General features: G+C 43.9%; 1 long non-coding RNA gene across 1 annotated transcript in view; it reads right to left on the bottom strand.

Annotated features, from left to right (window-relative positions):
* Positions 1–1,050: 1,050 nt before the first annotated feature.
* The window catches only part of LOC121669514, a 31,086-nt gene continuing 18,714 nt past the window's right edge, over positions 1,051–13,422 (bottom strand). Inside the window, exon 3 of the long non-coding RNA XR_006017788.1 lies at positions 1,051–13,224. This is a non-coding gene — a long non-coding RNA (uncharacterized LOC121669514). The remainder of the gene's footprint in view (positions 13,225–13,422) is intronic.

Raw genomic sequence — 13,422 nt, 5'->3', positions numbered from 1 at the left:
AGGTTCTGCCTCACTTTACACCCCAACCAACTGCTGTTGGTACACACATGTAAAATAGTAGTACATGACATGAATACATGACTGTCATATTCATTCATACTTTCAGCGACAAAGCTCACTTCCACCATTAAAAGCATCAACCAACTAGAATTGGAAGATGAAGAAAGAGTATCAGAACAACCTGGTGGTTATGTGCCCCCCTAAATACATCACTGACAAGGTCACAGACAGAGGTAGGTTTTTTGACATTTTCAGCATTAGATGTTTCTTTTGCTTTTGAAAGCTGCTCTTTCATTTTTTGAAACACAAAAAATGTTATAAGCAGGGGTAAAGCCATGCTTGACTAGTTACCATCTGAATAATTTTTGTGGGTGGTTAAGATGCCAGGCAAGACTTGCTCTGTCCCAGCAAGATGGAAATATGCAGTGGGAAATGCCCTTATGATATGGCTCAGTGCCATGACTATTTAGATATTAAAATGGTGGATGTTGAAACCAGCCCTGAATGCAGTTACATCAATTCTACCTGCCGTCTACTCACTGAGAATGCTGGGAGCAGTTCTTGCTGGGATTACACTGCATGCTCCTGGTGGCTGCCAAACAAAGTAGAAGTTATGGGAGGGAAAAAAAAGGAAAGTGACCTGTGTGGGAAAGTTGCAGACTAGTGTAACTAGGGGGGAAAAAAAGCCCTGATAAAGTTTCCTACAAGATTTATGTGTTTCTAGATGTCAATACACACAAAAATTAATTGCATTTAACATTCTCTTGAACAGTACCTGGTCTGCACTTTGTAAAGAATAAAGGTATATAGAATCATAATATGGTGTCGGTTGGAAGAGAACTTAAAAATCAATTAGTACCAACCCCCTGCCACAGGCAGGGACACCTTCCACTAGATCAGGTTCCTCAGAGCCCCGTCCAGCCTGGCCTTGAACACTGACAGGGATGGGGCATCCACAGCTTCTCTGGGCAATCTGTTCCAGGGCCTCACCACCCTCACAGTAAATTTTTTTCCTAATATCTAATCTAAACCTACTCTCTTTTAGTTTGGAGCCATTGCCCCTTGTCCTGTCACTACATGCTCTCATAAAAAGTCCCTCTCCCTCTTTCCTGTAGGCTCCCCTCCAGTACTGGAAGGCCAGAATTAGGTCACTGCAGAGCCTTCTCTTCTCCAGGCTGAAAAACCCCAATTCTCCCAGCCTTTCCTCATAGGAAAGGTGCTCCATCCCTCTGATCAACTTGGTGATCCTCCTCTGGACTCGCTCCGACAGGCTGATGTCCTATCTGTTCTGGGACCCCCGAGCTGGATGCAGCACTGCAGGTGAGGTCTCACAAGAGCAGAGCAGAGCAGAGAGGCAGAATCCCCTCCACCGCCCTGCTGCTCACGCTGCTCAGGATGCAGCCCAGGATTTGGCTTTCTGGGCTGCGAGTGCACATTGCCTATCCTGAGCTTGCTGTGTGGCAAATCAGACGGCTGAAACTCTGCGTGTACAGCCAAATGAAGTTCTTTCCGCGGTCGTGCCGCAGCGTGACGTGTTCCTGAAGGGCCGGCGCGGAGCTGGAGAGCCTGCAGATGGCAGCCTCGGGGAGCGGCGCTCCTGGAAGCGCAGCCTCGCAGAGCCGAGCTGGCACCTACGATTTCAGAGCGAGTGCTTGTAGCACTTCTCGATGTGGAACACAGAGCGGGTTTCGCCATTACGCTACTTTTCACGGGTTTTTATTTTTAAATTATTAGTTTTTCCTCTCTTATCCCTGTTGGACAAAGCACATTGAACCGAATCAGAGCTGTGTCAGCAGCTCGAGGGAACTCTGGACAGTGGTGAGGGACTCACTGCAATGGGCAGTATTCAGCTATAATAAGGATTGCTGCTACTCCTGGAAGAGTCCTAATTCAAGGTAAGTTAGGAGTCTAGTGATGCAAAACCTGAGCTCCTATTGGTCTGCCAACACTATTTAAAGAATATTCATTTTCTTTTACTGACAGTCCAATATTAATTATAAAACTAACAAACTTTTGGTCACACAGAACTACAAAACCTGTTCTCGCTTCAGAGTTAATTTGACTTTCAAACTCTCATGTGCCAGCAGGTGGCTGTTGAAATTATATTGTAAACAGCATGGGGGAACTGAACATGTTGAACTGTATCCACAGTGATAAGCAAACACAACACCACTATTTCTGTGAGCTTCTCTGTCCTCTAACCATTAATTCTTGTAAACTGGTTTTGGGGCTGGATTTTCTGCATCTGTTTAGTTCTTCACATAGTTTGCACCTTACAAACCTATAGCGTTCAGAAGAGAAGCTTAAAGTCATGATTAGGGCTATCATCCTGCTTCAATATCCTGCAAAAGTAGCAGAGCAAGCTGTGGGTGATGCAGGAAACTCCTGGAATGCATCGAGGGCAAATTCTTCAGTCAGGTAATAGACATCCCTGCCAAAGGAGATGTGATACCAGACCTGTCACTCCCCAGCACAAGTGAACTAATTGGTGACATCAAGATTGAAGTCAACCTGGGCTCCAGTGATCCTGCATTGCTGGAGTTGATAATCCTGGGGAATATGGGTCAGGCTGAGTAAAGTCAGGCCACTGAATTTTAGGGAAGCAAAATTCCTAAGTTTTGCTTCCTAAGTTCAAGTCAATAAGACCCCCTGGAAACCACCCTCAGGGACAAGGGAGCAGAGCAGAGCTGGCAGATCTTCAAGGATCTCACTTTCCACAGAGCACAAGAATTCTCAATCCCCACACATGAGAAATCAGGAAAGGATGGCAAGAGACCACCATGGATGAGTCAAGACCTGCTGGCCAAAATAAAAGGGCAAGAAGGAAATGCACAGGCAGTGGAATCAAGGAGAGGTATCCTGGGAAGAATATAGGGATATTCTTTGTATGTGTAGAGATGGGGTCAGGAAGGCCAAGGTGTGGCTGGAGCTGAACTTGGCAAGGGATGTTAAGAATACTAAGATGGTCTTCTATAGGTATATCTGTCAGAAAAGAATGTAAAAAAATGTACTACTTCTGATAAATATGCCCAGCAAACTGGGAACAACAGACAAGGTAGTCCATTTTTTGTCTCTCCACTCTTCCCACACCCCTTGAGTGAGGCAGGGCAGGGACTGAGTGAGCAAAGTCCCTCCCACTGGAAGAGAAGATCAGGTTTGAGACCAGCTGAGGAAACACCTGAAACATATATAAGTCTATGGGACAAGATGCCTACCAAAGTCATGAGGGATTTGGTTCATGTAGTTGCCAAGCCACTCTCCATGATATTTGAAAAGTCATGGCAGTCAGGTGAAGTCCCAGGTGAAAAAGGGAAACATTGCACCTCTCTTAACAAAGGGTAGAAAGGGAGATCCTGTAAACTACTGACCTGCCAGCCTTACCTCTGTGCCTGGGAAGATCGCAGAACAAATCCTGCTAGGGCTTGGAGCAAACTGATGTAGATGAAGATGCACCTGCTCAAAGATCATATTGGACTATATGATCTTTAAATTGTCCCTTCCAATCCAAATAATTCTATGATCAGATACTGGGCATTTCTGGACTTCACAGTTTTCCTCCACCCATCTTTGTCTGATAATAAAAGTACACATCAAAAATACAATATTTGCACAACACAAATACATATTAGACAGGAGTTTTGACAGAGTAATACAGCAAGCACACACAGGCACAGGAACATGAAGCTGAAACACCATCCAGGAGATCAGAATTCACACACAAGAATTTATGTAAGGCTCATAGTTGTACTAATGAAGTATCAGCATGGTCTCAATCCAATTAAAATAGAGAACACATGATGTTCTGCTTAGGAAACAGAAGGATTAAGGTTTCATTACTTGTTGGACTTCTACGAGATGAAAACAATGGTTTCAGCCAGTGCAGCAGAACACTCTGCTGCCAAGGAGGATGTGACTGAGTTAATGTCTTCATCCTCTTCACTCAAGAGCAAAATGGGGTCTTTACAAGAAAATTCTATCAGCTCTATCTTCAGTATAGTGACTTCACTTCATAAACAGGCTAGCCTTGAAGTTAACTTTGCTGTACTCATTTTCACAACCCTCCACCACACACACATCCAGCATTTCTAACTTTTCTTTGCTGCTGTCTTCCCTGAGGGATTTTGTAAAACAAGCATTTTAACTCCTCAGTGTGGCTGGCAAATTGGAGTAAGATCTGACGGAGAGGGCAGAGATGGTTGGGGTAAATCCAGGCCATAAGAAAACAATTTAGAAACCAAATTATGAAACTTAAGCCAAACTGAAACATGACAGTGGTTACCTGTAGTAATCAGGGGAAGCAAGGAATGAGCTGAGACAAGAGCACAGGCTGCTCCACAGGTTGTTCAGCCATATGCAAGAAGAAATACTGTAGATGCAAAGTCTCTGAAATCACTCAGAGGAGTATTTGATGCTGACAGTAGTGAAATGCACTGAAACAGAAAAGCAGGGAAGGAAACTGATGGAGAAGGAGAAAACTATAAAGTCTCAGAGTCTCAGGAGAAGGAAAAGGGAGAAGAGCAAAATAAGTTGTTGAACACAGAATGAAATGAACAGAATTCAGATCCAATGAGGAAAAAAGTTCATAGGCACCTCCAATCCTTAAACGAAGCATACCTAACTCACACACTGTCCTCATGCAGAAATGGCATGGAGAAAGAGACTAAATCTTATGGTTCTTCAGCAACCTCTTCCACAGAGAGGGAAGCATGTAGATTCTGGAAAAAGAGATACAAATTACAAGCAATGATGGTACAGATATATAGAGATGTAAATCAGAGAGGCCATGGCAGAAAGTAACATACAACTAACAGAGAAAAAACCATGTTAAAGCCTGCATTTGTACAATATTCATAAAAGGAAAACAAGTGATGAACAGATCTATTTAGAGACATTGAGAGTTCCTATTAAAAATCACTAAGCAAGGAAGTGTTTAATGCATTTTTTTGCTTCAGTGTCTATTAAAAACCACTACAGATCAAGCAGTCAACAAAATTAATACCAGTAATATCAGGGATAACTTCAGGTTAGAATTCATAAAGAAAAAAATAGATAAGATGTATAGTTTTTAGTTGGATGAAATTAATCCAGAGGAATTTAGAACAACCCTCAGAGCCATCAGAAGTGGTATCTGACAGCTTGTGCAGAACTAGGATGCTTCCAGAAGAGTTGTAAAGACAATGTCCATCTTAGAAAAGGGGGAAGGGAGGAGGCAGAATTATGGCTTGCTTCATTAAACTTCAACTCTGTGAGAAAACAAAACTAACAAACCACGTGGGAGCCTCTACCCAGTATTTGGGAGGTAGGTAAATTCCCACCAACATCTGTCACAAACACATCCAATGAAGTGTATTTCTTTCTATGACAAAGACCTCATAGAGAGATCAGACAAGCACATAAAACCACATACACTGACTGGTGAGGGCTTCAACAGTGTTTCATGTGACCTTGGCAAAAAACAGCTAGGAAAAATATGGTCTGGATGAAAATGCTACAGAGCAACTGGGATATTCATTATAAAAATTGCATTAGTAGCCGCAATGTTCATCAGCATTGGTAGCCTAAAGGAAGGAGGACAGAGAGGAGAGGTGAGAACAGTATTAGCTCCTGTAAAGAGGAAAAGAATAACCTACCCTCCATGCCCTTGGTAAATAGCTCAAGTACAGGCATCAAATCACAGCAAGATGGGGGTCTGGGGTATATATATGGAATAACATTACAGTGTTATGGATTGCTGGAATAGAAACTAAAGGAGATTGAGAAATCAGCTCTGCCAGAGGTTTTAGGAAGTCAAGTATGACAAACACTTCTCAGACTGATGGTAGAGAGTCATTTCTGTCCTGAAGCTGGGACATATCATAGGGTTCCCCATGATCCACGGATCTCCCCAGCATTTCTTCTTTTTCTATGACAGATCTCCTACCCTCTGCCTTTTCATGCAACCTCTTGAACAATTCATCACAGTCTCCCGTCAGAGCAACTCTTAAGCATTCTGCCCCCTTCAGAAAGATTTCTACTTGTGTTGCCCTGATTCATCATCACTGCTATAACTTTGTAAACACATTCCAATCCTTTCTATTTTCTCTCCATTTTCTGTGTGAGCCTTGGAAAAAAATCAACAGATGTCAACATTAGCTGCCATGAAATAACCTAGTCAAGGCATAGTTTTTTGGCATTTTCAATCACACTTGTGCATAAACCCTCTCCACACAGGGAAGGGAGAAGCCACAGGTCTGAGAGGCTGAAGACAAATTCTGGTTGTATTCTCAGTTCAGCACCTGATATGCAGAATAACTTTTACACGTGCTTTGGTTTTCCCACCTATAAAAGGGTGGGAATTAATCTTGCTGCAATCTCTGAAACACACTCAATTCCACCAGTAAAGTCCACTAACTAACAGTCACACAGTGGTTCCATCAGTTCTTCATATGAAAATCAGTCTGTCTTTACCTTTTATGCACTAAAGGAATTTCATGATGCACTGCCAGCTCATAGGAATGGGCACAGTGGGCAATACTGGTTTGCTCTATACAATCTATGCCACAAGACAAACCATGCTGACATCTGCTGTTGTTGTGAGAAGACACCATAACTCAGGAACTACCCAAAACCAAATGGAAATAAAGAGAAAACACAACAGGAAATAAGATTCTTAGCAATTGGGCAATAACAAGCTGAAGTGGAAAGTTTAAAGTGGCTACTTGCAAAAAAAGAGCTTGCACTTTATCTGCCAAGACTGAAAAAAAAAAAAATCAACCTCAAAAAGGCATGCCAGGGAAAAAAGCATCTATAAAGAGGCAACACCTTTGTGTCTGAGAGCATTAGTAGGTGTAGGCTGTAACAGGTTATTAAGTAGCTTGGCACTGAGAAAAGCCAAATGTTTATTTCCAGACCTCTAAAAACTGCAAGCTGAAATATTACCATGTGTCTGCTTACTATAAAATATGAGGACTCCTGGGGTTTGAACTAAAAGGTACTTCTTAGTCTGTGAATAATTTGAAACGAAAAGAAGGCAAGTGATAGGTAGATCTGTAGCAGTTAACTTAAGCAAGAAGCTGTGGAAAGAACTCAGTGCAGTGCTGCTGGGTCAAAGGGGGAAAACAGAGAGGCAAGTATGGGGAAATCTGCCTGTACCTCCCCTCTGAAGTGGCTGTATTTGGAACATGAAGGTTTTGTTTCCAGAGGACTAGAGAGGAAAAAAACGAGAAGCCACATCCTGTGGCATTTCAGCTGACTGGGAAGCAGAAGCCAGACCTACCCTTCCTCACAAGTATCGCCGACTGTTTGTGGAGCTAAAGGAAGAGAGATCTAGAGAAGCAACACCCAGGCTCAACTGAGCAGTGCTTTATCACCACCTTCTCCTCTGCCACCATGGCTGGCACATCTTCTCTGCACTGTCTTTGCCAAGAGCAAGGACACAAAGCCCGTTGCATACCTTGTGCTCCAGCCCAAACTGAATCTGAATGTGAGAAGTAGAATACTTGTTCCAATTTCTCACCTTTATTTTCAGCCCTTTAAAGTGATTAATAATGGTGATTTGGGACCGAGGAGGAAAAAAAAAGTTGAAAGAAGAGGGATGGGGGAAAAGAGACAGGAAAGGAGGTGGTCACCTGAGCAGACTTTTTTGTTATGGCAGAAACGAAAAAAGCTAAAGGTCTTAGCAGTCAAATTTCTGAGAAACCCATGATGTTAGAGAGGCAGTCTCTTCTCATCAGCCTTTGCTAAAATATTTACTTTGGCTCCATGACTCCCCTGACCCAGGCTCTTGGCACCGTGATAGCACCATAAGAATCCAACACCAGACCCTTGGTAGAAGACCAGGCTGATTTTCTGGCACTGCCCTGGCTTAGCCATTGGCTACCCTGCTCCCCTTTATCACACCAGCGTGTGTGTCCACAGGGAGCAGAACAGCTTTTGGCTCTGACCTTATTTCCCTGATGTCTGCACTAGGAACTCTCCTTTATTTGCTCTGTAGAAGTAAGAAAGCACCCAAAAGGATTTGGGCAGAGAGAAACTTTGTGGGCACAATCCATTCGGGAAGAGGTGGGAGCAAACAGCTTTGTATTCAAGTCCGAGCTCATCAATAACATGATATCCCTGTATGCTGGGATATTGTCACTGCTAAGAGTTTCACCTCAAGAAGTGGCAAAAGTCATTCACCCCCTCTGTCTAACTAGGAGGACAATTAGGAAAAGTGAAACATCCTGATAGCTTATTACAAACAATTCCAGGACCATCATGGCCTTCTTAAATGGCCATAAGGGCTCAGAACCAGAACTGTATGTTCGATTTACATAGCAGGGCTCTACCTGTGCCTGTCTGCTACCCATAATTTTCTTTTTCCTCCTGAAATAGTTTAAAACTGTTTGTCATTCTTGACAGAAGAAGTGAGAGCTCAGAGATACCAGATTTGCATGAGTTCATAGAAATAGATGCCTAGTATTCCCATAAAGAGGAAGGGAGATGCAGGACCTAAACTCTTCTTAGACACTAGAGAATCTCTACAGGTCAAGACCATTTACTGGACTCCCATGTCTAGGTAATTTTTCAAATCAGATCTTCTCTCTTAAGCATTGAAGGCTCCAGCTGTAAAAGATCCACAGGAGAGCAGATTCATTCTGACATCTGCCCAGGCAGCTACATGCTAAATCTCTTACAAACCACGAGCTAAGAGTGGCTTGTTGAACAAGCAATGTTCATAAGTGCTTCAGCATTCACTTCTTGAGAACAGGTATTTAAATTGGACTGGCAGTCAGAGAAGCATCAAAATAAAGGGCTTGAATATCTTAAACATCTGAGTGCACTAAGTATGGACAGATTGGGTCTAGGGGTCACACTGGAGAAACACAAGCCCTGCTGTTTTGGGTTCATAACATCAGGATAGCTGATCCCACTCCACTAACTCATGCACAGGGAAGTGTACCCTTTTCCCCTGGGGAAGGTCCTTCCAACAGCCTAAGCAGCCTAGGCCTGCTGAGGTGAGGATGGCTCACATCTGGGTCACTAGTGAAATCCAGTGAAGCAGCTGCCCAGGAGCCTATCCAAGAGGTGCCATCCAGGGGAAACTGCACAGCACAGCACACCATTAGAGAATGTCTCTGTCAGTCCTGCTGGACAGCTTTGTTCCAACACTAGGACAATGCACTGAGAGTTTGCCTCAAAAGTGAGGCCAGAACATCCTGTGACTGCAGTACTCTCATTTCTGGTGCCACAGACCCTCCCTTCACCAAACTCACCACTGGTATTACTGGTACAGCACCAAACCTTCTCAGGAGCCTTGTGGGAAAGAAAAGGATGAAGGTGTATCTCTCTTCTATTTTCATTAGAAATTGCATTCAGTTTGCAGGAACACATCCTGCAGAAAAAGAAGCTGATGCTCCACATGGAGGAGCCCAGAATGAGTAGGACAGCTTATCCAGAGCAGTGCAGAGTCCAACAGGAGCGGCTGAGACGTGCTGCACTGCTCATGCTTTGACTGCAGCTTGTCACCTGGCCCTGGACACATTATTTTACCCTTCTGCCTCTTGAGAGCAGCAGGTGATGGTGCGTGCCTGTGTGCTGGCACTTTTCCAGATTGGATTCACAGAGCTCTTCTGCACATCCCTCACCTCCCCTTTTACCCTCCACTCCCTCTGGCAGAAATCTTGACAGAAACCCAGAAGAGCAGCCATAAATACTAGCACTTCTTCCACAGTACAAGTTCAAGCTGGCCTGGGAGCAAAATTTAGAATAAAATTTAAAAAGCAAGCATCACATTCTTAAACACAGCCCAAGAAAAAACAAGTGCCTGGCCCCTGGCACAGCTGGGAACTGCACTGCACACAGTTACTGCCAGGTAAGGTCAGCAACTTGTTGTTTCAGTGGAGATGGGGAAGAAAGGGTAACCTTATGCCAAATTCATTCAGGTGCCACCTGGACTGTTTAAGAGATTTCCAGCATCCTCCAGGCTCCCTCCACACTCATCTCCGCCTGCCTTCTGGCATCTTCTACACCAGCTCTACCATAGTATACAAGGTTTCCTTGTCACCAAGTCCTTCTCTTGCTCTCTTATAATGAAAAACAGCTGTGGCAGGCATGTCCAAAACAAAGCTTTACACATTCCTGGTGGAACTGCCTCCTCACCGCCAAAACCCCCAGACTTTATATTTACTACAGAAAATTCAAAACACAACCACTTTTCCTCCTCCAAGCTGTAATTTCCTCCTTGACAGGCCTGTCAAATTTAAGATTTCACTTACTATTCTTATCTCGAGTCTCTGCTTCCCCCCTGCCTCACCACTTAGCAAAGCTGACAGCTCTCCAGCACCATGAACATTGCTATAAGTAGCTTCTGTGGAGCACAGTAGCACATTCTCCCTTCTCTGAAAAAGACTGCAGAGGGTGGTTTGAAGTAGAGATAGGAAAATCACTGTGACACAGCAAGAATCCCTCTGAACTGTACTAGACCTTCTCAGCAGGTGGATGCCTGTTTAAAAACTGGCAGGTGGTGAACACCTCTCCTCTCCTATGTTTTACTTTGTATTCTGCTTTCTGATAGCTTTTCCCAGAAACTAGTATGGCAAAATTCAGAGGGAAAGCCTGGACTCTGGATATTTCAGGTCCGGTTCTGCAAATTGAAGCAGTCTGGGTAATTCAGCTTAGGTTCCAATACAAAGAAAAAGGATAGGTGCCTACTGTGAACCAATAAACATTTTACCCTTTCTGCTTGACTGTGAAAAGCCAGGTCTTGAACTCGGCCTTTGCACGCACAAGAGCAATTAAATTGATTTTTGTAGATTGCACTCTGAGAAACACGAGGACAAACATGCAAGGATCTGAACCACTCTGTGATCATCTGAATGATCATCTGTAAATCTTGCTACTCACAAGAGGAAAAAAACACCACATGCAAGCTACTGACTTAGCCAAGACATACAGGATGAGTTCAGGCACCAGCAGTACCTGTCAATGTGCGCTGTTGTAATGAAGTGGATTTAAGTACTAGAGTGATCTCAGAGTGAACTAGATCAAGTCCCTCAGCTACCACACAGGGATTTCACACAGGTCCTAGGACACCCAGTAGGGTATCTTTCCATAGATGATGACTGGTACCCACATCACCATTCTGCTCCTCCTCCTCCCCTCCAGCTCTTCTCAGTCACTGCCAAGGATGAGGTTGGTGATGGAGCTGAGCAAAAGCCTCTCATGAGCAGGAACCAACTCCACCAGTCACAGACTGCAGTCTGGAAATGGTGAGGGAAGCACAGGGATGCATATTGCTAAGATCTGTGTAGTCTTTTGTGGAGAAGGTTTTCTATGCAGGCTGTGCTCACCCCTTAGTCTAGACTGAGCTTTAATACATGCTCCTGCAAAGCTGAGGTCTTGTCTGCCTTTTGCTGCTCAATTCTCCTCCTACCCAGCAATCTTTGTTACAAGAACAAGGGCAATCTGAGCTACCAACGGCGTCAGTGATAAGGGGAAGGAGTGGTCACCAGCCAGGGGAAAGCAGAAGAACTGCACTTTCTTTCCTGTCCATTTTTGCCAGTTGTTTGAGCGCCAGACCAGCAATTTAAGTTATCAAAGTTTGCTCCAATGTTATACAAACAAGTGAGGGCAAGTCTGAAATCAAAGCCAAGCAGAGAAAGGTCAAAAAGCACCCTCTTCTCCCTTCAGACCTTTAGGAACATTATTTCTTGAATAGCCAGGATGGATTAAGACTACCACCTCAAGGCTTGCCCTCCTTTGAGCTATCTTCAGGCAACAATTGCCACAGCACTGGAATTCTTGAGACTTAGAAAGGAAAGTCTTCTGTCAGCCTGGGAGCCAAAAAGCAAGTTTTCCTGCCTCTTAACTCTTACCTGGTTCTCCTTCTCAGTCCAGATACTTTGCTACATACGCAGCATGATAGATCCCATACTACAGAGAGATCATTCCCCTACCACCTCCTCCTTGCTCCAGATGATCAGAAAATCACTCAGATATCCCAGGAAGCTCAGTTTCACCAGAGTACCTAAAGGCCATGAGTAGCAAACACCAGCTTTCATGGGACTCTCTAGAGCTTGTACCTGCAGCTGTATTTTTGTTAAGTAGGGCAGTCCCAGCCACATCCACAACCACCTCAAATTCCACCTCCCAACAAAGTCCTTGGCCAATTTACTGCAGTGAGTTGATGAGTCTGTTAGCAGAAGTCCCCAGAGGGATGGTTTGGAAACACTTCCTCCTACCCACCCTCACAACAGATTTTCACAAACTACTGGCAAACCCCGATACCTGCACTCCTCCAGAAGAAGGAGGTAAATGAATACATCCAACTCTTTAGTACAGCAGTACACAGAGCATTCCTAATTTCTCACCTAATACAAATCTACCAATAAGAAGGAATAAGCCCATTCTGTGTTGGCAGGAGATGCTCACTTAACCTTTGGCTAGAGCATTGCTGTGGCTACAACCAGTCTGGGTGTTCCAGTGCCTCTGAGCCACCAGGTGGGTGGCCTTAGGGAAGAACTGAATCAGAGACAGCTTCTGGCCACCAGTTGGCAATCAAAGCCAATCTCGGCAAAATCTACATAGGATGTGGTTGCCAATATTTGGTCTATGATTTCCTGCCTTACACACAACTTTATTACCCTTTAGCATAGATGCAGGGCCACTGTATGATTTCTACACTGCCCAACACTTACTTACCAGCTCCAGCACCCAGCTGCGCTCTCTGGAAGATTCCTCATACTTTTCCTGAGATAGGCTATGGAGAATAAGTAGGAAAAGGAAGAGAAGAAAAACATTTTCATTATATCTATAGAGACATCTGTACAGCAATTCCTTTCTCACTGAATCAGACCTGTAACTTTACTGAAGCACAATGATCAGGGTGGATCTCTTTTGGGAGGAAAGCGTGTGGGACACTTCTGTGCAGGAAAGAAGTTTTAGATTGGGTCAAGGAATAGTCAAGACAGGAAAAAAAAACCAGCTTTGGTAATTTCAAACCATAATCATAATATGCTTCTTGATCTTTCATTACCGTCATAAATTAAAAAATGTGCAACCTCTTTTCTAAAACTTCGTAAAAAACCGTAAAATACATTTACTGTGCTTTTCCAAAAACAATCAATGAAGCAGGACTTGTCCTGGCACAGAATACTGTAGCACTTCAGTCCTCCAGAGCAGCATTAAACCTGCAGGTCACGTCAGTCCAGCCACGATCCTGCAGAGCCATCCCTGCTAGCATTTGGACCAGATCTTGCCATCCTGCTGTTTTGGAAAAATGTGTGTATTAAATACATGCAAGTAAGAGTGAATGATGAAATACACATAAAGAACAGGAAAGACCCACTATTTTCAGGACAGAAAGGGGAAAAGAAGTAGAGTTACTACATTTCTCTGACTGACTGCCAATGCTGCTTTGTTGAGATGCAAGAACTCCCTTTTATAAAGTGCTAGAGGTTATAT

Source organism: Corvus kubaryi, unplaced genomic scaffold, assembly GCF_017639235.1.
Source record: "Corvus kubaryi isolate FWS band 111438036 unplaced genomic scaffold, C.kubaryi_AGA036_p1.0 37392, whole genome shotgun sequence".
NCBI lineage: Eukaryota > Metazoa > Chordata > Aves > Passeriformes > Corvidae > Corvus > Corvus kubaryi.
Note: the sequence above shows the minus strand (reverse complement) of the source record. Positions and strands in the feature narration are given on the sequence as shown.